At 24.8% G+C, this 21,823-nt stretch overlaps 1 protein-coding gene across 1 annotated transcript in view; it reads left to right on the top strand.

The window, feature by feature from the left end:
• The first annotated feature begins 6,294 nt into the window (after positions 1 to 6,294).
• The window catches only part of LOC134834244 (irregular chiasm C-roughest protein), a 170,726-nt gene continuing 155,197 nt past the window's right edge, over positions 6,295 to 21,823 (top strand). Inside the window, exon 1 of the mRNA XM_063848831.1 lies at positions 6,295 to 6,441. The gene's annotated coding sequence lies outside the window, so the exon portion shown is untranslated. The remainder of the gene's footprint in view (positions 6,442 to 21,823) is intronic.

Here is a 21,823-nt window from a genome sequence, read left to right as displayed (position 1 = left end):
AGAAAAAAAGCAAAAAATGTATCAAAACCTGAAAGCCACTTGATATAAAAAAAAATTTACAGCCATCCAATTATTGCTTGACTTATTCCACGAAACATTTTGTCTCTTGATGTTTTGCCACAAAGCCTCTCTGCTTAATATTTGTCATGCGGATGGACACGAAAAAACCGAATTTCGTAAAAATGTGGAAATTCCTCTAATGCACTTCAACACACACCGAGTCATGATACTAGTACTACAGTCATGAATGAATAAAGTACAAAATACTGCAAGCATGCAAAATCATAAAATAATAAAGAAGAATAAAAGGAAAAAGATAATATAATTTTCAGAAAATGTACAACTAGATATTATATTATTATTATTATTGTGCAGGCAGCTTGTTCGTCGTTTTTTTGTCTTTTGTTTCGCATTGTTTGAAGAATTCCCGAGCGACAGTCAGTAAAGTATATGATAATCATAATAATAATCCTGGCACGATTAAAAGTGAGTCGCATTGTTATCCTTGATTTTATCTTAACGCCTTTTTGTGTAATTAAAACGGATGAAACTTGATACTGAAGGAAGTCAGTCCTAGATTTTGTTTTTTTTTTGACGACAAGAATTATTGTGCGCCACATGTTGTCGAAACGAAAGCATCTCTTCAAGTTCAATACACTTTTCGACGCCGTGCCGTCCTGTTTGGATAAATTAATTGATTTGTTTACGTCTATCAACACGCTCAAACGAGAAAAAGTTAACCGAAGTTTATTCGTCGACGTTCGTAGACCCATTTCCACATGCGAGAAACAGAATTAATGTCAAAGGTCAAGGTGATGGAAATATTTCACAAGAATTTATCGCCAGACACATGTGATGCGCTTTAAAGATGTTTTTCATCTGATTTCATGACGGTTCATTTTGCATTTATTGGGCCCATTCAGCAGACGTTTTTGCGCAAAATCTTTGGTTGGCGCAAGCGGTTTGAGTCGTTTTAAGCCAACTAGGTTTTTTCATCAATTTTTACATATTAAGATAGATTTGAGAGAGAAATGATGTATGAAGGATCTTCGTAAATTTTTTCAGCTCTCGATTGGTACAAGCGGTTTGTTCAGTTTGAGCCGTTTTGAGTCTACTATTCAAAGATCTCTTTATTTCTCTCTCAAACTCTCTCTCAAATATGAGAAAATTAATGAAATAAATAAGTTGGCTCAAAACGGCTCAAACCGCTTGCGCCAATCGAAATCTGAGATAATTTCAAAAATTTTGCGCCAAAACGTCTGATGAATAGGCCCATTGTTTGATTTTACGACTCATTTCGCGCATTTAATCCTCCCGCATCTTAATCATTACTTCATTTTCTGCCGATTTTTTCGTGTATTCGTTTCGTTTAACTAATTGAAAGTGATTTTCAATTTTTTTTTCTGTTCTCTTCGTTTGTTTGTTCTTCCGCTGCCGCCAATTTCGCTTACGGAATACCAAATGAAGACCGAAGAAATTTTTCCTTTTATGCATATCCGGTGTAGAGTACGAAAAAAATTTGTTGAATCATCCTATCACGTCTTGAGAAAGGAGCTGGCTGCTTAATAATTAAAAGCAATCTGGAGATAAAGGTCGGAAATGTATAGACAAGAATTTCATTCGCCAAAAAAAAAACGCAAGAAAAACATTTATTTACCAAAAAATCCATCTTCTTTCTTTGGGCAGGCAGGACGGACTTGTTAATCTATAATTCATAATCAAAATGTTATTTTTCATGAGGAACAACAGAAGTACAAGAACGACACATGCCTTCCAACCGACAATCATGGGTCAAGTGTGTGATGTGGTGATTCAATTTCTCCTCATATTTGGCTTTCTTTGGCGTTTTTAATATCCGACAAAACGAAAATAACAAAAACAAAAATTCTTTTTTTTTTTTGTTATTAAGAATGTCGAAATAAAGCAAGTCATAAATCACAGAATGAACGTATGTTCGTTGACGATGACCATCGCAGCCGCAGCAGCATATGGAAAAAGCAAGAAGAAAAGCAGTTCAACACGTATTTTGATCATATTTAATAGGAAAATACCTTCTGTTTGCTCATTATTACACAAATAAAGGATTCCGTGTCTCGTCCAGCGCAGTTGTTGGGGGAAGTGAAAAAAAGTATGAAATATTTGTTGAGTACCTTTAACCGGGAAAGTGAAATAAATACGGACGACATTGGAGGAGGAAAAAAAAGGGTAACACGCAACCTGTGTGATGATGATGATAATAATAATAAAATGGTTTATGGTGAGTAATAATTGATATAAAGAGAATTACTTTCACTCAATAGATTTTGCGTGATTGTAATTCACTTGTTTTTTTTTATTTCTATTTTGCTTTTGTATTTTTTTTTTTTTGCTTTTTCAGGATTTTTCAAACATTCCATATAGGATTTCAGGATGCAAAGATAAAGTAAACTGCTTAAAGAAGTTGAAAATTTGAAGTATCTTGGAGTTTTGATAGATGAGAAATTTTTTTCAGGTTTGGTAATAAAAAAATATCAAATATGAGCCCAAAAGAAATCGAATGAAGAAAATGCTTGATAAAGAAACGAACATTTTACAAATCTCTTATGACATTAATTTTTGCAGTACGAAACTAATGCTGATGAAAGACGAATACTTGAGAGTAATTCAAAAGATCTGTAACAATTCAACGAAAGTTAATCCAATCAGAGACAAAAGCGATACTATGGCGACCATATTAAAGTAAACCCTACGAAGAACAACCTTCCAAAGACACCGCGATTGGCTTTGGGCTCGGATTACGTTTTCAATTTTGAACTTTTAAATGGGATTCCGCATATAAAGGCTTTTTCCCCAGATAGAGTTATTTAATTGTTAATTTTCATTAAACAGTTGAGAAGTTTAATAAACGAAAAAAAAAAATCTAAAAAGATCCTGAAGATCGTCAAAGTGATGAACAAATCGAAGTAGGGTTTAGTACACCCTTATAGGATCAAGAATAGCTTGCACCGCGGTCTCTAAATAGTCCTATTGTGCTTCGTACTATGAAATCGTAACCTTTCTAAGTAATCACTCGATATCAATATTTCATCGAAAAATAAATGGCATGAGATTTTTTGATGGTTTTGTATTAGTTAGACCTAAAGTTGTCGAAAAAAACCTAAATTTAAAGTTCTAGAATGAGCTTCACTTTTTCTATGCATTTTGATTGAGATCGGGTATGTCAAAGAGGTACTTGAAAATACCCAAATCCACTGAAAGTTTTCTAAAATCTCATAAGCTCGTTCTTCATAGGCAGAAGAATGGGTCTTAGCTTTTTACCTTCCAAGCAAGTGCCCTCAAAATTCACTCAGCTCTCCCAGAAGGTCCCAAAAAGTTTTTAAACTAATCTTAGTAACCTCTAAGTACGACACGAGTCAGAAAAGTTTTTCATGATTTTGAGTCTCAAACCGTACAAACCTTAAACTGAGAATTGAGAAGGCGTTGAAAGGAATATAGTTAAATTTATTCTGATAATGAAAATTTAAATTAAAAAATAAATTTAAGCACTTTTAATAAGTTAATTACTCCATTCTAAATTCAAAAAGAAAGCTAAACATTTTGTCTAACGAATTTATTAAAATTAGCATGCAAAGAACATCTATTAAAATGCAGCTGAGAAATCGCAACAAAATGGCGGGAAAAAAATATTCTGGTTGATGACATAATTGAAATTAATGATGGAAATTCAAACAAAGGAGATGATACCTTCATAGAAGAATTGCTTAAAATTCCGAAACTTTCGAGGATTTTGAATTTTGTGGGTTTTTAAGAGCTTATTTTCATAAAATATTTTGACGAAGTTAACAAGAATTAAAAAGATTTGAAAAGCTTTGTTATTCACTGTATGAGAATCAGTAAGTCAGGTGAATCTCATTCAAGCTTTTGATGAAGAATTGAATTGAATTCCAATTCATGACTTGAAGCTTTTTCAGCATTAATTTGTATTTTTCGAGCTGATTTTATAAAACGACAGAATGCCAATTTTTGTAAAAATTTCCGTCAATTAGCTTCAAAACGTTCGTAACTTGTTCTACGTCATTTTCTCTCTGTTAATGTATCGATCTTGTAGCAATATTGTTCTAAATAATTTGTTGCAGATCTTTTGTATCGCTTTCAAGTCTTTCTCTTTCATCAGCAACATGATACATTATCGATTTTAATTCTGTGTCCAAAATCCAATTTTAAACTTAAATTTAGACGAAAATCTTCATTTTAATCTGAATTGAATTTTTTGTTAAAACAAAATCAAAGTTTATTTTTGAAAAATGAAACTGATAAAAGATTAAAAAAATTCAAACAAATTTAAATTAATTAACAATTTTTTTTACACTTGACTCAAACCATGAAAAATTAACTTGACTCAATAAAAAACGCATTTCATCACTTTAAAGAGTTTCGTGTGTCATAAAAAGAGCATTTCATCAAATATTTTATAGACACTGTATTAACAAAACATATCCATAAAATTACATTAGTCGTCCCCATACCGATAAAACATCATAAAATATCATAACAAAAATATTAAAGGTCTACATCTTTATTACTGGCACAGACATGACCATTGACCATAATAATTGTATCAATTGTATATAGACAATTTCCATGCTCGTACATGTCCTTTTCACGTACGTACCATCATCATTGCATTGCAGATGAAATGCATTTATAACATTTAAAGTCGTCCAACGACGAAAAAAAAAGAACCGAACGATACCATAAAATGTTGAATGAAATTGGTACATCTTGCAACAGGCGTGTATGTGCATGTTTTCCTACGACTTTTACAACAAAAATATTTATTATTAGGTGTGTAAGAAGCGTTCGTCTGTAAGCACTGCAGATATGTCGACCGGTTTCTATACGGCGCGCGTCATATGATCCGTATACTGCAGTCAGGACAAGCGGACAAACGGTTTACATCGTACATCTGTACGGGTTTACATCTTAGAGAGAGAAATTTCGAGAGAGAGAGCGAACGACGAGAGAGAATCTCTTTTTTCAAAACAAAAACACAAAAAAAACGTCGTACAAAAGTTCATTGGCGTACATGGAACGACGAATGTTTTTTCCTTTGGATTTTGGAGTGAATTCGGGCACGCGCAACTTGACTTCGTTTTCTCTTCGGGCTCGTCGTGCCCCGTACACGCATACGTACTCGGCTTCTTCTTTCTGTGTTTAATTTAACATTCCGGACAGCAGCAGCATTGACGCATTGTAGGCAAGTGTAAAGACCAGTTTAGTTTAGCGCAAATACTCGAACGAGTAACGTGTTGTCAGTTCATTTACCGGATTGCGAGAATTTTACCGAAATTTCCTCAATTTTCCGTCGAGGACCTGCACAGGAAACGACAAAAATTGTAAAAATAAATAAATTAAAATATTTGTCGAACCATTAAATTAAAAAATTAAAACAAAATTTCGTGGAAAAAACAAAAAAAAAATAAATAATAATCGAAAAATAAAGAAAACAATTACAACGTTAATGGAAAATTGATTGACAAAGATTAAACAACAACAAAAAAATAAATAAATAAATTGTGACCCGAATATATAGGTCTTTATGTTGTTATGTACTTGATTAATTAAATCAACCCACATAATTGATTTTCATTTTTCCAACGTGAAAATTTCTTCATATACCAATAAATATATAGAGCTACAACGTATATCGAAAAAAAAAATCGTAAAAAAAAAATTTTTTTTTAGCAAATAAAGTGTCACACACTACAAAAATATGATAAATTGAATCCATATATGATATGATGTGCTATTAATTATAAATAAATAATTTATTTGGTGAAAAAAATAATAAACCACAACAAAAAAGGAGTGAAAAAAATAAAGAAAAAAAATATAATGAGTTTGTTGTCAAAATAAAAAAAAATGCTGATGACATCCAAAATAATATAAAAAAAATGTGCGTTTGTTATTTATATAAAATAACAACAACAAAAGGATATAAAAAAGAATAAATAATTGAAATTGATTTTACTTACACACAATTCACTGATGCAATAAAAATTGATAAAAAATTTAATATAATTAATAAATAATTTAAAAAATTCAAAAAAAAAGGGAAATAAAAGAAGTGAAAATAAAATATATATTATTGTCCATGTGTTTCATTCACGTTAATAATAAATGATAAAAAAAATTCATTAAAAATTAAATCGAGAAATATATTTTTTTTTGGGCAATACACACTACACACGTCAATTGGAATTATTTTAATAATCACTTTATCAGTTTTAATTCGTTGTTCGCTGTAATAAAATAATAACGCACGACGATAAATGAATAATTAATTAACAACGGACATAATTATTTTTGGTCGTATTATTAAAGCAGTCAAAGGATATTTTCAATAAATTCATCTGGATAACCACCGAAGAAATATTTCAAATTTAATTGAACATTATAAAGGTAAGATATTTTCTTTAATTGCTTATTTTGTTCAATTTACTACTAAATTTCAAATAATTTTGAAATTTTATAAAAAATTCTTATGATATTTATTGAGAATTTATGATGTCAACTTCAATCATAAGTTTTAAAACCTGAAGAAAAATTAAATTATTTTTTTTAAATTTTTTTTTCAATTCGAAAGTAAAAAAATAACGAAAAAAATTAAATTAAATCAATAAATAAATAATTAATAATAAATATTAAATAAAAATAATTAATTAAAATAAATAAATAATTATTAAAAAAGTTAATTAAAATAAATAAAATAAAAAAAACAAAAATTAAATAAATAAAAAAAAATCATAGGAAATTAATAAAAAATTTAATGGAAATATTCCAAATTATAAAAAAAATTGTAATAATTTTCTAATATTTTTAATATTTCCTATGGAAAAATTTAAAAAAAATTAAATTATAAAAAAAATTAAATAAAAATTTTATTTAAATTAAAAAAAATTTAAAATAATAATTAAAATTAATTGAATAAAAATTAATTAAATAAAATTAAACAAATAAAGCAAAAATTAAATAAAATAATTTTCATAGGAAATTAATGAAAATTTAATGGAAAATTTTAAAAAAATCGAATTACAAAAAAAATAATATTTTCTATAAAAAATAGAAAAATAAATCAAATTTTAAAATCAAAATTAAAAATTTCCTTTAAAGCAAAAATTTTTTTTTATAATTTTTATAGGAAATTATTTAAAAAATTTAAAATTTTAAAAAAATTGTAAAAAAAAATATTTTTAATATTTCCTATGGAAAAATAGAAAAAAAAATAAAATTAAAAAATTTCTAATATTTTTTTGGAAAAAAAAAAAAAAAATTTTGGAAAAATTTTAAATATTTTTGAAATTTTAAATGGAAAATAAAAATCGTAAAAATTTTCTAATTATTTTTTATTATTTTATTTGAAAAAATTTAAAAATAAAAAAAAATTACGTCATGTCCTCTTCCACTTTCCGTGACCTCAGTCAACGTCAACGCAATAATCTGCTTAAATTAGAGAAACACTTTGTTTTGGTCCTTCTCATGCATAATTCCTTCCTGAGTTATTTTTTTTTGCTTTTTTTTTCTATCGTTCTATTTTAACGTCAAAACAACCCGACCTACTTAAATTTTTATCAAGCAAAAAGTCTCAGGATTGCGACAAAATAAATTTTCATAAAATTATCTGCGTAATAATAATATTTTATGTTGTTTTTAAATACTTGAAAATTTTTTTTGAAAATGTACTGAAACGAGATTCCTCATGATTAAAAGAGGGAAGCATGATTTTACGACTTTCTTTGAGAACGATTTTTTCATTGCTTTTTGCAATGCCAAAAAAAATAATGACACCCACAACAATACAGAAAACGAATCCGGGGTGTGTGTGAGACGTTTAAGCTTTAATTGCTTCACACACAAACATACGAAAAATGTATAAAAAAAAGAGAAAATTCTTATAGAGCTTAGCAACAAACCGAGACACGCACATTAAAAATAATAGGAACTTTTTGTGGTATTCTTAATTGCTTCGGTGTGTCTCTAAATATATTTTTCATACAAAAAGCTGGAATAATACTGTATAAATATATAAATTTATACATAAAAAGGAAAGAGATTTATATTTTACTTTAACAACATTATTATTACAACAATTTTAAGTCACAAGTCGAGCTAAATATTTTTTTCTCCTTTATTTTTAATTATTATTTTTCTTTGTAAATGTACATAAAGTAATTTAAACATACATTTATACAATAAATTAATGTTAATTCTTTGTTATTATTATTTTTCTTGCTCTTACGTGTTCAGATCCTGCACACACAAAAAGGATCAAAATAAATCAAAAAGTAGTTGGTCTTTAAAAAATCATAAAAAAAGGATTTTTATATATGTTGTATATATTATTATACATTATAATACATTTATATTAAACATAATAATAATGTTTAAATAATTTTTTTTTTCAAGAAATCCTTCATCTATATTTTTTTCTTTTAATTTTTTACGAACAAATAAACAACTCAAACATAAAAAAATATGTTTATTTTATTTTTATACAAAAAAAATATATATTATACATATATTATGTTATTTTTTCTGATCCCTTTTAAATATTTAATGGGATAGTAATGTTCTCGCGGAGTAAAGTGGCGCGCATAATAATAAAAATAATTGAGACAATAGCCTGAGGGAACGAAAACCCGTCGAAAAAGGGATGGATGCCAGCGAAAAAAGTTTATTCGAGGACGAACAAAAATATTTATTAATACATATTTGGGACTAAATCGTATCAAACGTTGAATAAAAGTCAAACTTGACCTTTCTTGAACATTTATTATTATTTTTTCGTTCGTTTATCTGTACTTACATAAATATTTAAAATAAAAAAAAAATTAAATTACCAAAAATTCGGAACAAAAAGAAAAATATTTATAATATTTATCTGAGAGGCAAAAAAAAATTATACCTCATAAATGTCACTTATTTATTTTATTTTGTATTTTTTTTTTGTGAAACTCTTTAATTAGCATTTTTTTGTTACAAATTTTATACACGCAAAAAAAAACGAACCTTTGTCAAAAAAAAAAGTTCCTCTCTAGGATTATGCACATTAAAAATTAAACACCCACTTACAAGATGTTTTTATTTGTTTTTGTTTTTTTTTCGTGTTTTGCGTATTATACAAAAAAAATGTATAACAAAAGCAAAAATAATTACTTTATTCGCCCCTTTCTCCATTGTTATTTGTTAGGTTTTATTATTATTATGAACAAGAAGCTTCCCCAGTCACTTAAATCTTCATTTTTTTGTGTGTGTTTATTTACTTGCACGCACAATTTTCGGACGTTCCTTTTTATTTTTATTAAAAGTTATGGAAAAATTACGAGAGATTTTCGAAAAAAAAAATAATTAAAACGGGAAATTTTTCTACGTAAATTTTTATATAGAGAAGAAAATCGTGTTAGTAATTTTTTAAACATATATTTACATAGAAAATGTTTATTTTTGTCTGTATATAGGGCATAAGTTGATACAAAAATGTGTAATAATTAATGTACTTATAAGATCAAAGCCATCATTTACAATTTAAGCGAAACGTTGTGTTATCATTAAACGAGCACAAGTTACTTAATTTTACATTCAGGAATAATTAACATTGTTTTTAACACAAATAATTAATTTTTCCAGCACTTTTCCGGGAAATTTTAATTTAAAAGAGTATTTAAAATTTGCACTTTTGCTTTTCCTCGGGGGATTTTTCCGATAAATTAATAAAGTAATGCTTTTTAATGTTAACCAAATTGACCTTGAGTTAAATTTCGCAACATTAACATTAATTATTTGTCTCAAAAATTAAACTTCTACATCTGTGGGTAATAAATATCATCCAGAAAAGGCAATAAAGTTCTCGTAATCCATTAAAACATGTACTTTGTTTATCATGAGAAACAAGTCTGGCACGAAAAAAAAATAGTAAATATATATAGAAAAATGTTTGAAAAAACAGACCGCAGTAAAAAAATCGGCCCAATTATTGATATAAATGAGTTAATGTTGGATAGAAGATGTAGGGGGAAGTGGGGCATATACTTTAATGTTTTCGCTTTAAAATGTCTACTAATTACGTACAACTTCCTATTTAATGAATTGGTTTTTGTTCATGAAATTCGTTATAATATTTTGGGATTTTTCATCCCAGTGCATATTTTAATTTTTTAAATTATTATACACTTGACATTTGCCCCAGTTGACATTTTAAAATATTTGTCCCGATGCACATTTAAGATTTTTGACCCAATGCGCATTTAAAAACTTTGACCCAATATAAATTCATCATTTTTTATTGTATTGGATCAAAGATGTAAAAAATTGCAATAGGACAAACATTTAAAATTTGTATTGGGTTAAAAATGTTAAAATTTGTATTGGGACAAAATTTTAAAAATAATTTTTAGGTCAAATATACAAAAATTTGCTATATAAAATATTGAGAATGAGCATTGGATATAAAAATGTCAAATTTGCATTGATACAAATGTTAAAAATGTGTATTGGGTCAAAAATTTTTAAACTTTGCATTAAGTCAAAAATATTAAAATTTGTATTGGGTCAAAAATTTGAAAATTTTCATTAAAAGTAATTAAAAAACTTTTGACCCAATGCATAATTGAAAATTTTTACCCAAAACACATTTAAAATTTTACCCCAGTTGACATTTTAAAATATTTGTCCCAATGCACATTCAAGATTTTTAACCCAACGCACATTTAAAAACTATGACCCAATGTAAATTCATCATTTTTACCCAAAACACATTTAAAATTTCACCCCAGTTGACATTTTGAAATTTTTACCCCAATTCACATTTAATACTTTTGTCCCAATGCACATTTTTGGTGTCGTAGAATTCTTAATGCAGGAACTTCACTATATAGCAGTTTCGTTATATGGGAAGTTGTACGTACTTCAGAAACTTATTTTTCAATGATATAGTTAATTTTAATTAAAAATTCATAATGACAGCGATATTTTTCGAAAAATATCGAAAACTATAAAATTTTGTTCGTTATTTTTTTTATTATATTATTATTGATTTACTCTATTGTTTTATAGCATAGGCGTATAAAATTTGTTGCATTTTGCAATTTCATTATGTTGCGCTGTCGTCTCGATGTTCATGATGATGTTGATGATGTTGATGATGTCTATCAACGCAAAATTTATTATTATTATTATTTTTGAAACGAGAACAATATTATACATAGACAAAGTTTAAAATGATATTATTAATAATAAAATAAACAGGAATTTTCCGATTCATGTGAATTTTGCATAGATGCTCGCATAAAATAATAATCATAATAAATAAAATTAATTTATTAGGTATTTGCGATATTTTTAAATAATATTTTGTATATACAACAGAATAATAAAATTATTATCGTTGACACATATTTGTGGTATAATTAATGGTGTCATGTTCAAAATTATTTTTTTTTCTGCGAAAATCTCTCAATTTGATCATTTGTTGACACCGAAAGTGCACACAAATAAAAATTAATAAAAATAATAATAAATGAACAGCTGCCAGAGTTATCAGAAAAATCATCCGCCTACGCAGAAAAAAAGAAATTCTTACCTAATTAAATAAATGTTTGAAATGCACTTTGGTGACCTACATGCGTTCGTGCTTTTTTTGTGGCATCCAATAAAGCGCATAAGATAAATTACCATGACGAAATGTTAATTGAGACAACACTCTGTGGTTTTTCTATTTTTTTTTGTCAGAATTTGTAAATAAAGATAAAAAAAAATTTAACATGGGATTAAAAAATATTTTTTTATAAAAAAAAAGAATTCTGTTAAAATAATTAAAAATGTTTTTTGTGTTGAAAAAAAAAGAAATAAAATATAAACAATGCAAGTGATGATGATGAGATAAAACATGTGAACAAAAAGTTAATAAATTCTGATAGGAACCAGAAATATCACAAGAATTTTCGTTGCAAGATTTACGTAATAATCCGCACGTTTTTTGGGTTTTATGGTTTAAATTCTTTTGTCAACTTTAAATTAAATTTTTTCAGCTACTTTTCTTTAAAATAATATTTATTTATTTTTTTTTTCTGAAGTACTTGCCCAGTTTTTTTTTTAAATAATAAATAAAAATCAGACCACTTACCTTATGACGTGCTGTTGTTGTTGTTGAAAGGTATTGTATTGATTGTTGATTCATCATTCCGTTTCACCGACTCATTGTGGTGTACTTGGCTGAATTTTCAATTCTTCTTCAATTTATGATACAAAAGGCAAGAAAAATATACAACATATGTGGTTCATATGTGTGCTTATGAAATTCTTATAAAATTTAATTTTTTAGTGATTTTCTGTGCAAAGAAAAAAAAATTGTAAGTGCTTGGTTGTCTGAGAAAAAATTTTTAACATTTTATTTTAAAGAAATAAATTTAAGTAACTAAATTTTTTTTTCATAAAAATTTGAGCAATTTGTCAAATAAAAAGCTTTTATTAGTAAAAAAAAATATTTTTAGCCAAAATTTTAAATTTTACAAAATTTTTATTAATTTAAATTAAATTAATTATTAAATTTAATTAACTTTTATTAAATTAATTTTTATTAATTTTAATTTTTTATATAATTTAATTTTCTTATAAATTAAAATTTTGTAAAAAATAAAAAAATAAATTATTTAAAAAAATTTTGTAAAAATTTTTAAAAAATATAAGTTTTGTTAAATAAACTCATATAGAAATCACGAAAAAAAACATCTTAAGTTTAAAAAAAATTCAACGGACCCGTGAACCTCGTCCTACCAAAAAAGGTTTTTTTTATTAAAAAAAAATATATTTTATTTTGTTATTAAAAATTATTTATGTTGCATACAATTTTTATCATGTTTTAAATTTAAATATTTTTTCAATTTTAAAATTTAATTTTATTTATAAATTAAAAATAATAATTATGAAAAAAAAATAATTAAATTAAATAATTAATTAAACATTTTAATTAAATAATTAAAAATAATTAAAATAAATAATAATTAATTAATTAAAAATAATTAAAATAATTAAATAATTATTTTTAAATAATTAAAAATAATTAAATTAATTTACATAAAATTCAATATTTATTTAAATTAAATTTTTTTAAATATTGTTTTTTTTTCTTAAATTTTACTACAGAAACCTTCTGAAAGCTCCGAATAATATTTTATAAAAATTTCTAAAAGAATTTTAAGAATCAGAATTTAAGTTATTGCGTTACAAAAATTGTATGAATTTTCAAAAAATTAAAAAAAAAATCATTTTACAAGTCAACATCCAAATCTTCAATTTTTTTTTTTTATAAAATCCCAATAAAAAGCACTCTCGTTGTCCAATTCAGTCTCGTCACTATTTTATTATTTGCTTTCCTTCTATGAGAAACGACAGCAACCTGATTGCAGGTTTTGAAAAATAAATTGAAAAAGAATCACTTTTGTTTGTATAAAAATAAACAAACCACTTAATAGTTCTTTCAATCTAGATTCTTCACTCGTTCTTTCTCTTTACCTTTCTTTTTTTTTCGATATTTCTATATGAAATAAAATATTTTTTTTTCTCTTGAACGAATGAATGAATTTTTTAAAGCCGATTTTTTTTCTAATTTTTTTTTCTTTCGATTTTTAAGAGGCACTTATTATTTGATCGTGAAGCATCAACGACTATCGAGATTTTTATTTTTCCCAATATTTCCGATCACGATCGACTCAGGTGTTCCTTGAACGCCAAGCTAAAGTCCACAATAATTACAAAGAAATACTTAACTTTTTTTTTTTTGAGAAGAAGTATTATGAAACTATTTTTATCACCGAAAGAAAAGTTTTTCATAAACGAGCGGTGTTGGTCTTAATGACTTGAACAAGGTGTTTTTATAAGATAAATAAAATTTTTCTTCTTAATTCTATTCTTTCGCTCTCTTTCTGTTTCAATGATGCTGCAAAAGTAAGTTAAGTGTCATTATTGTAAATTATTCTGCTGCAGTCGTATAATTGCTGGCTAGATAAACTATTTTAGCCACCACATTTACGACAAATTAAAAACTTTATTTTAAAAGTTGCTATAAAAAGTTATAAAAATTTTGATAATCCTCTCTTTTTCTATCTCTCAATTTTTTTTACAACTTTGTCTGTGAGCAATTTCGGTGCAAATGCATCACATCGCATCGACGAAAGAACGAAAAAGTAGTTAGTTGAAAATTTAGTGCTCTATGGCTTAAATGATTTTAACTTGTTTTTTGTCTGTCGCTTCGTTGTGTGGGTATGACGTTAATATTTTAGTACACTTGAAAATTACACAAGCAAAACTTTTCATTTGTTTTACATAATTATTTACTTTTGTGTATTTTGCTCTATACGGATTTCCATGTCCAACAGAGCTCTTTTGTTGCCGAAACTCGAGAAATCCTACAAAAAAAGTGATAATGTACTTACTTGATTTCATTTTTGTGTGTTTTTTAGGAGGTAATTAAGAGCAATCGAGTTCTGTCAAAAACTAGTTTGAAATATTTTTTGGTCAATTGCAAAATTTTAAATACTTTTTAGAATTTTGCTAATTGACTTTTTGATGGAGTTTTCATTTAAAATATTTTTTTTAGGAAAAATTTTCTTTTTTTTTTTATTTTTACTCGTCAAATTTGAAACTCGAAAATTTGGTAAATTTAATGCACTAATTCCTTCCCTTGTCGTTAAATGTGGAAAAAACATCATAAAATAATGACATGGCACACACTTTATGCGCGCGATATTTTGTTTCAACGTTGTCAACAAACACACCGAGTCATCGTTCGCTTAAGTTTATTTTTTTTTCTCCGTCGTCATCGGTAGTCCTCATTTATTAAGGAGATGACGAGAGAACAAATGCGTTACATCCGAGGATGTGTAGGAGAGAGTAAAAAAGGAAAATAATAACAAAGCAAAACATTTCATAAAACATAAAAGCGGAAACTCTTGTTGTTGTTATCTACTACAAAAAAAAAAACATTATTTTATCAAAAACTTTGTGGACTGGAAGGGATGAGATCGCATTATTTTTTTTATATTTTTTTATTTTTTTTAATTAATTTTTTTTAAATTAAATTAATTAAATGAATAAATTAAATATTTTTTTGTAAAATAATTCTAAATGAAAATTAAATAAAATTTATAAAATATTAATAAATTTTATTAAAGTTACAAAAATATTTAATTAATTTATTAAATTATTTCTTAATTAAAAATTTAAATTAAATTAATTATTTAATTATTATTTAATTTAATTTAAATTAATTTTTTTTTTATTTTTTTGAATAATTAAAAAATATTATTAAAAATATGAATTAAATTTGGATTAAATTTTTTTAATATTTGTTAAAAAAATTTTTTTTTATTGAAAATTGAATAAAATTTATTAAATATAAATAAAATCTGTTAAAATTACAAAATAATTAATTTATCAAAATATTTCTTAATTAAAAAAAATAAGTTTATTAAAAAAATTAAAATTTTTTTTTAAATTTGAAATTTTACAATTTGAAGGAAAATAATACTATTAAAAAAAATTATTATTATTAAAAAAAAATAAAAAATGATATTTAATTTAATTTAATTTAATTTAATTTAATAAAAAAATATTTATTTAAAAAAAAAATAAAAAAAAAAACTTTTTTTCAATTATTAAAAAATTTAAATATTAAAAATTAAATATTTTAAAAAAATTCTTAAGTAAAAAATTAAAAATTTTTAAAATAAAATTAAAATATTTTTTTAAATGTTTTTTTTTTGCTTTTATATTTGAAAGCAAAAAATACAATAAATTTTATTTATTTAAAAAATACCAAAAAAATTATATTTAATTTAATTCAATTAAAATTAATTTAAAAAAAATATTTTAAAATATTAATTAATATTTTTTAAAACATTTTTTAAAAATATAAATTATTAAATATTTTTTTACTTGAATTTTTATTTTAATTTAAAAAAAAACTTTCTTCCTTAAAAATATTCATAATCATAATAGTAGGCGGAAGTAACGAAGAAGATAATAAAATGTTCCGTTACAGTTTTTTTCCTGTAAAAATATGACACACAAAAAAAACTTCAAAGTCTTATCTTGCACAATTAAAAATTTGTCTTTTCATTTTCCTTAATGGTGTTGCTTCAGAAAAAAAAATCTATTTTTCCCAGCGAGAACGTCGAGACGAAGACGTGCGCGCGTCAAAAGATGGATACGCGTACTTGCCTGCATTTAAGTGGCCATCATGCACGCACTCAAAAAGCAAATAATGCCACGCGAATGATACGGCAAAACGTGACTGCCATGTTATATTTAAATTTTATTTGCAATGCTCACAGGCAGAAAAACTTAAAAAAAAGGGACTGTTTATTACGCCGCGCCGCATGAAAAATTCTCATCTCTCGAAAGATGATGAAACAGAAGTGGCAAATTATAACAGCCAGGGTAGCTCCGTACACTCATTGTTTGGAGCATTATTAATTGCCAGCATTTTCTTCTTCTTCTCTTCTTGCGCTGAAAAATGTAACGAACAGCGAGGAAGATCGCACAAAAAAGATATGGCAATAATTGTACAAAAGGAACTTTTAACCCGACATACAACGACGCTCTGGCGCAATAATAATAACAATGTTCCGAAACAAAACAACAAGGAAAAAAAAATACGAGTAGTCCCTTAAAACAAGCAGGAAAAATTTTACCTTTATGGTAAATTAGGTAAGAAATTTATATTTTTTAATGTCTGTGCTTCACACGTACGCCAAGTATGCGAAGCCAAGAACATCATCATGGAGGAAGCAAAAAAAAAAAAAAGGATGAAAAATAAATATTAAAAAGCGTTCGTCTACGTGTGTTATTGGAATTTTAAATGTGTTCCATGACGGCAATTTATTAGCAACTATGGTGTTCGTGTTCTTAGCAGCGAGTAATTAGAGCTTCCTTAAATATCAAACAAAAGGTACATGAAGCAGCGACGTATTAAATAAAGGTCAAATGTGGAACAATTAAAAATTATTTATGGGTACTAAAGATTTTTACAAAAGGCTTTTCACGTAAGAAAAATTCTACCTTTTTACGGTCGAAAGGGGAAATTCGAGGAAAATCAAAACTTTTAACGTTACTTAACTGAAGTAAAAAAATTGATCATTTTTTACATAAAATAAAAATCATTTAAAATTAAAATAATTAAATTAATTAATTAAATATTAAATTATTTTTTTAATTATTTAAAAAAAAAATTTTAATTTTTTTAAATGATTTTAAATATTTTATTTATAAAATATTTTTATATTAAACATTTAAAAAAAATATATACTTTAATTTTTTTTGTTCAAATTTCGTAAATGTCAATTCAAAAAAATCTGTTATATTTTTAAAAATATTTTTTTAAAATTTTCTGATCGAAATATTAATCAAGAGTATCTAAAACTGAATTTTCATGTGGTTTCGCCTTACTTTACTTAAAAATAATTCTTTTTTTAAACAAAAACCTTATCCTTAAATTAATTAAAAATTTTTGGAGGGAAAATTTTGACATTAAATTAAATTTAAAATTTTTATCTGTCAAAATATTAATTTTTTAAATATTATTTTCAAAAAAAAATTTTTTATTCTTCAAATGATACATACATATTTTATAAAATTTTTTATATTAAATATTTCAAAAAAATAATTTTAAATTTATTTTTGTTCAAATTTCGTGACTTTCAATTCAAAAAAAAAAAAAATCCGTTAGAATTTTTAAAATAATTTTTTTTTCAAATAAAATAAAATAAAATTTAATATTTTAATGTTAAACATTTTTTTTTAATTTTTCAAAAAAAAAAAAATATTTTAAATTTTTAAATTATTTTAAATATTTTTAAAATTATTTATTAAAATTAAAATAAAATTAAAAAAAAAATTAAAAATTAAAATTGAAATTTTATTAAATATTACAAAAAAATAACTTTTAATTTATTTTTGCTCAAATTTCGTGAATGTCAATTCAAAAAAATCCGTCAAAAATCCGTTAAATTTTTTAAAATATTTTTTTTTAATTTTCTGATCGAAAAATTAATCAAGAGTATCTAAAATGCATTTTTAAGTAGTAAAAGTCTTACTTTAGTTAAAAATAATCCTTTTTTTTACATAAAAATCTTATCCTTAAATTAATTAAAATTTTTTGGCGGGAAAATTTTGACATTTAATTGCATTTAAAATTTTTTTCTGTCAAAATATTAATATTTTAAAAATTATTTTTTTAGTTATTTTATTTATTAATTATTTTTATAAAAATAAAATTTTGACAAAATAAACAAGGAAAATTTAAAAAAAAAATTCCCGCCATTTTTTTTAAACCCAAAAAATTACTTCTTAGATTCTATATTTTCTTTTAATATAAAAAGAAACACTCATTTCCAAGAAATCATGAGGATTCATCTCACTCCCGGCACAAATGAATAAATAAATTGAAAATTCATATCCAATATTTGCTGTCTGGCGTTTCTGCCCACATTTTTTCTCTGCCTCACATTAGAGCGCAATAGAGATCCGAGATAGCACATAAAAAAAATCATCTTTCATTCATTCCTTCAAAAAGAAACTGCAAAAAACATATTTTAACACTTTTCCTTCCTTTCGCATGTCTTATGTTGTTGTTGTGGTAAAAATCTAAAAAAAAATCCTCTTTTTCTCCAGATTTTTTTCTTATTTTTTTTTTCAAGTACAATGATGTAACGAACGTCGGTCGTTCCCTTTTTGTTAACTTTTTGCTAAAACAGACACATTTCTCCAAAGATTACTTACTCGTCCACACTATCATCGCCTATCGCAAGTCAGCCAAGACATATTTTTTCACTCTTTTTTTTTTGTGCATTGTGAGATATTACTCGAGAAAATAAATAGAAACAAGAGTAATATCACAAGTACGTTGTTGCTTAAATAAACGTAAATGATTAAATTTGCCAATTTTGAAAAAAAAAAATAGAAAAAAGGAGAACGACGAAGATGAAGTGAAAACCTTTCAAAACCCTTGTTCCGAACCGTTGTCTCGTTACGTGTGTTAGCCGACAAGGACGAGGACGACGACGTCGAGTGGAAGGTAACATTTTCAAGGGGATTTTCCATTCGGCTATTCAAAGAACACGTTCACGTGAATTTTCTCGGGTGGGTATTTTACGACGAGGACGACATTTTACTTGACTTGTGTTGCTGGAAATAAGAGATATAAAAGTCATCCAGTCAAGGTATATTTTATAATTTGTAGATTTGTTTCAAGTGTACTTTTTGTTCCTTTTTTTTCATTTTCTTCTTTATTTTTTTTTATATGCGTCTTTCCCCAAGGGTATCTCTTTATACACGCTTATTTTTGCTCGTCTTCTTCGTAAAATTTTTTTTTCTTTATTTTTACTTATTTACGTCTCTTTTTGCCATGCCGTGCGTCGTCTGGAAAATTGTGTCGCTTGTTTGTTTATGTAACACATAAGTTTTCATCATCATCATCATCGAGCGAGAGAGATGAAAAAAAACTCATCTATCCTATCACTTTGTATCCCCATTTTCTTTTTAGATCGAGTTGGATGGATCCGAGATACAAATCTCATTATTATTGTCTTTGCTTCTCCCGGTTTATTTTTTTTTTGTCAAAAATTGAACGACGACGCGACAACCTTGAAGCATTTTTTCCATTGTCATCCAATTTTTTTTTTTGTCATTTCACCGAAAAAAAAGAAGACACACAAAAAAAACACTTGGAAAAACTTTTTCATTTAAAAATGAGAAGCAGAGAGTTCCTGAATGAACAAAAAAAAAGTTTTTGCTCCGGCATGGAAAAAAACTTTTCAAATAGAGTCATTAAAATATCATTGTCCAACATGCTCGGCTACTTAGCGCTTACACAAAATTATTTTATTACCTTTGTTTCGTTCAGTTTTGCGAGACGACGATGGATCTCATCTCTTATTTAAAAATAAGAAAAAAAAAAATGTTGAAAGTTGTCGTAATAATATGAGATGTTAAAGTGCATTTTTTTATTTTTTTTTCTAATTTTTTAAAAATTAAAAAAAAAAAATTAAAAAAAATTTAATTTAAATTTTTTAAATTAAATTAAAATAATTTTTTTTAAATTAATATTAAAAATTTTTAAATATATTTTAAAGCTGAATAAAAAACAAATAAATTCAAAAAATAAAATTATTAATTTAATCAAATAAAATATAAATATAAATGAATTTTAATTTAAATTTAAAAATTTAATTTGATTAATTTTTTTTTTTAATTTATTTTTTTATCAGTTTAAAAACGTTTAATATTATAATTTTAAACAATTTAATTTAATTAATTAATTTATTTTTTTTAATTTTTTTTTTAAGAATATCAAATTTTTATTCATTAATTTTATTGATTTTTTCAGCTGATTTTATATTCATAAATTTATTAAATAAAAAAAATTTGATTTTAATGAAAATTATTCTAAAAAATAATAAATAATTTAAGAAATTTTAATAAAAAAAATTATATTTGATTAATTTCGAGAATTACATTAAATTACATTACATTAAAATTCATGGAAATTTTTAAAAGTTAAAAATGAATGAAAAATTTAAAAAATAATTAATAAAAAAATTTTAAACCAATTAATTTTAAAAAAAAAAATCAAATTTAAAGTAAATAAAATAAATTAAATTTCATGAAAATTTCTCTAAATTAAAAACAAAAAAATAATTTATTAGTTTAAAATAAAATTTAATTTAATTTAAAATTAAGAAAAAATAAATAAATAAAATTAAATAAAAATTAATGGAAAATAAATTTTTAAAAATCAGAAATAAAAAAATTTATTTAAAATTTAAATAAAAAAAATCAAAATTAAATTATCAAAAAAATTATAAAAATACTTCTCTAAATTAAAAAAAAAAATTAAAAAATTAATTAAAAAAAATATTTTTTAATTAATTAATTAAGAAAAATTATCAAAATTAAATTTATTAAAATTATATAAAAATTTTTGTAAATTTCTTTAAATTTAAAATTAAAATAAAAAAATAATAAATTTTTAAATAAATTAATTAAGAGAAAAAATCAAAAAGCTTTTTTTACGAATATTTCACGAACGGATGAAAATAGCATTTTTATATGAATTTCGCTCGAATGCGTTACTTGAAAAAAAAATCCATAAAAAAAGTCTTATAAAAAAGTATAAAATTAATATTCTCTTCTGTTTCATTAATTCCCATTTCTTCGTTGTTTTAAAATTTCATTTCATTATTATTTTCGTTATTCACTTTTTTTTTGTTATTTAATTAACACAGCCAACTAACTTTGCACAATACCTAAATTGACGCATGAAGTAACCAATCAATCGAGCACTTTTCATTAATTCCATCATTGTAACAACAATTTCTGTGTTGACTGTTGAGACGTCATTCAGTAGAAAGAGAGAGAGAGAAATTGCCGTCATATTTATGGTTAACTCATTTCCATTGTTATTTCGATGATGATGATGATGACGACAACAATGTGCAGGCAGCAGCATCAATTTTGTCAGTTTGCGAATCGAATGCAGCAGCCCGACCGACAGTTTTAACCACATTTGAGAGTAACGTACGAATGTAAAATTTTTCCAATATATCTGCAATACGGTTGTTATTGTTTTGTGTCGATCAGGACGAGAATTTACGATACAAAATTTTGTTGGTTAAAAGGATTTTTCAAGTCACGCCAATTCGGATGTCGGGATGCATTTTAAGGCAATATTCAATACAAATTGGAGTTTTTTTTATTTTTCTTTTTTTTTCGGGAATGCTGATGATGATTG

Source organism: Culicoides brevitarsis, chromosome 3 (genome assembly GCF_036172545.1).
Source record: "Culicoides brevitarsis isolate CSIRO-B50_1 chromosome 3, AGI_CSIRO_Cbre_v1, whole genome shotgun sequence".
NCBI lineage: Eukaryota > Metazoa > Arthropoda > Insecta > Diptera > Ceratopogonidae > Culicoides > Culicoides brevitarsis.
This window is presented reverse-complemented; position numbering and strand designations above follow the sequence as displayed.